We start from the raw sequence: 3454 nt of genomic DNA, 5'->3' as shown, positions 1-3454 counted from the left end.
TTGCTACCAACTGATAAACTGTGTACCTTTATCGGAGCAAGTTGGAAAATTTGGAAGAACCGAAACAAGACTGTCTTCGATGCAGCTTGTGATAGAGCGATAATTGTGGCGGATTCAACCAAATTCTGGCTAAATGAATTCAGAATCATTGAAGGACTATACCAGGAAGAAAGAAGGACTAGTCCACCTGTTGTGAACCATAAGTGGCAAGCCCCGGAGCCAGGAGTACTCAAATTAAACTTTGATGCTGCTTTTACCTATGGGACAGCATGGAAAAGGTTTGGTTTCGTAGCAAGAGATTCACAAGGCCATGTCATCCATGCTGTATCGAGAAAACTAGGCCTAGTAGAGGATGCACTTCAAGCTGAAACTATAGGAGCGTACCAAGCGATGCTATGGGCTACAAGTATGAACGTGGACAGGATCATTCTTGAGGGAGACTGCAACACACTTATCACCGAATTAGTGCAGCAACAAGATAGCAATGTAAGCTGTGGAATGCTTATTAATGAAATCAAGGAGCTGGCAAGAAATTTTAGTTCTTGTTCTTTTAAGTTTGTTAAACGCGGAGGGCAATAAAGTGGCGCACTACTTAGCCGCTATAGACTCTAATATGCCTATTGTATGTTTTTCATTTCAATCATTGCCGTATATTGTAGCTTCTCAAGTCCTTTTGGACAATATATAATATTTGGCCTCAGGCCTTATTCTCAAAAAAAAAGGTGCCTAGCTGAATGCATTCAGTTCGTTTTACCATAAGTAGTTGTGTCCCCGTGACAATACAAATATGTCGTACACAATAGTCATTTTTTTTTTTAATTGTTAAAATAAATTTGTAAAACTAATGTTTTTAAAATATTAAGTAATAGAAATTCCAAATACAATAGTAATTATAATCCAAAACTTCTTGATCTCTATCTTAAAAATCACAAAAGAAATTTTTTCCGGTTGATTTTCTCACTTTCCTCTCACAAGTCACGACCTTCACAGTCCATTTTTAGCCATCGTCTCTGCTTAACCTCCTTCTAATCTTTGGTTTTCTTGATTCTCTCCTCCATTTCACTAGTAAACGCAAACAAAAATGTTAATCAGTAATTTATTTTATACAAAAACAAATTTGCACTGACCATATCCTCATATCAGTCGTTCAATTGATTACTTTCATTGCAAGTTAGACATGACAAAGAGATTAGTAGCATACGGAGCGATTACTACCTCCGTTGCATTGAAAAATTTGAATCTATTTTAGGACGGAAGTAGTATAAAATAAGATACTCACTTGCATGCTAGCTATATATGGCAAGAGCTTTTCCACCATTTGGCATCCACCCGATAACTTTAACATCTTGATCTCGTTGAGACTCAGTAGTCAATATACAGGGACATACGTACGTACCCTTGTGCTGAAAAGGAAATTACACAGATATGCACTTTTTGGGTTGACTTCATTCTTGGAGCTTTTTACATTAATGCTTATGCAATTTTGAAATTTAGATGTGAACCAACACTCTGTAAATTGTAATGTTTTTGTTGTATGCACATGAATGATTCTCTGATGTTTTCAAATGTAGCTTGTTCATATTATTTATGTACATACAGAATATACATAAAAAATATACACTATGTCGAGATGTGAAAAATAATTAATTATAAAAATGACATATAATATTTTGTAATTCGTGTTTGACACCTTTTTTTGTAATTCGTGTTTGACACCTTTTTTCTCGATCATTGTTTTTTTTTCGTTTCGTTTCGACTCGATTAGTCTCGATTTAAGTGTGTTTCATTGTGATTTTATATGTATGAGTGTGATTTTGGATGAGTTAGTAAATGGTTGAGGTATAGATAAATATATATTATAATAACTTGAAAAACTGTTTTTTTTTTTATTACTGAAAAACTGTTGTACTGTAGGAAGATAGATAGTGAATAATTGATGTATGGTTGAATATATGTTAAAACATTATTAAAAATTATAATGATAGTTAATGATAATAAAAAAATATAATATAATAAAATATAGTTTATATAACTACATCAATTGTTAATTGATATAAATTAAAAGTACATTTTCAATCAAAATAAATATAAGTAAAATAAAATGAGTCGAATCGGTCTAGACGAATCAAGATAAAACGTAAAAATAGCGTTGTATTACTGATTTTAGTACCATTTAGTAGAGACATTTTTTTTTATAAAGCAAGCGCATACATAGCGAAGTTGATCATAAAGAAAAAACCGAAAAAAGGCAAAGTTCGACTTTATTTGTTCTCTGAAGCACAAATCTATGTCTTGTCAAGTTGTTGTTCTTGGTGGTATTAAATGTATAATAGCAAACATATCAAAATTACTATTATCACCCGAAGTCAAAGCAGGGATGAGTTGACTCGACAAGTCGATCACTCCAAAACCTTGACTAGATAACTCGTTCAAGCACTCCCCAGTCCACGACCTCATCTCACTCGCCGCCCAAACCTCCACACTTCTTTCCCCACAAACTTCCTTCAATGTCTTCCCCAAATCCGACATCGCACTCGGGTCGTAAAACACGTCACTCAGTAGTACTATATCGAACTCGCCCAACTCACCGAGTCGACTCAACGACTCGTCTGATCCCCAAACGAGTTCCATCGCCTCTACTCGGTCACCTAGTCCGTTTGCTTCCACATTCTTTAACAACCCAGGGACCAGCGCGCCGATATCGGTGAGAACGTCTCGGCTTGCACCGAGTTTAGCAGCCGCCAAGCCGGAAAAGCCGGTTCCTGAGCCGAGTTCGAGACGCACTTGCCTTTAAAGTCGATTTGAGTTGACATCCATCGGGAAAGGATGAGAGCCGAGTCCCAAACCCATGACCCGGTAAGTGTACAACCCGTTACTGAGTCGTATACGTCCTCGAGTTCGTGTATTAATAGCTTTTGACCTGCTATTTCAAATTGTAATACTCCCATTCTCTAATTGTGCTAAGTTTTCTTTGTTGAAGAAAGTCTTATAATCTTGCTTTAAAGTAATCCTTTTTAATTTTTTTAATTTGAAAGCTGGGCCGATCCTTTTTATAGAATAAGAATATGATTCGATATGTAAAATCTTATCCAAAATGAAGAATATTTTGCTTGTATATATATGACATTGATTTTTTAAAATTTAATCGATTGGTGTATCATTAAGTGGTGGCGGTCGAATCCAACTAATCTTGATGAATTTATATATGACATATCATAGTCGACTTTCTAATTTGTCCTGATAAAAACGAATTGGACCGCCAAACGAAATAGTATGCCTCTTCTAAACTTAATCGTTTTTCATATTTTTATGCATGTAATTATTATTGATCATGATGTTATTTTTTATTTTAAATTATTATAATATTTTTATTTTAATTAATTCAACAAGTTAATGGATCTATCCGTTAGACGGAATATTAGTACCTTTAAAAATTAATAATTTAAATATATTT

At 34.5% G+C, this 3454-nt stretch overlaps 1 pseudogene; it reads right to left on the bottom strand.

Annotated features, from left to right (window-relative positions):
• Nucleotides 1-2295: 2295 nt before the first annotated feature.
• On the bottom strand, nt 2296-2948 carry LOC139885184 (uncharacterized; annotated as a pseudogene).
• Nucleotides 2949-3454: the final 506 nt, after the last annotated feature.

Source organism: Rutidosis leptorrhynchoides, unplaced genomic scaffold, assembly GCF_046630445.1.
Source record: "Rutidosis leptorrhynchoides isolate AG116_Rl617_1_P2 unplaced genomic scaffold, CSIRO_AGI_Rlap_v1 contig86, whole genome shotgun sequence".
Lineage (NCBI taxonomy): Eukaryota > Viridiplantae > Streptophyta > Magnoliopsida > Asterales > Asteraceae > Rutidosis > Rutidosis leptorrhynchoides.
This window is presented reverse-complemented; position numbering and strand designations above follow the sequence as displayed.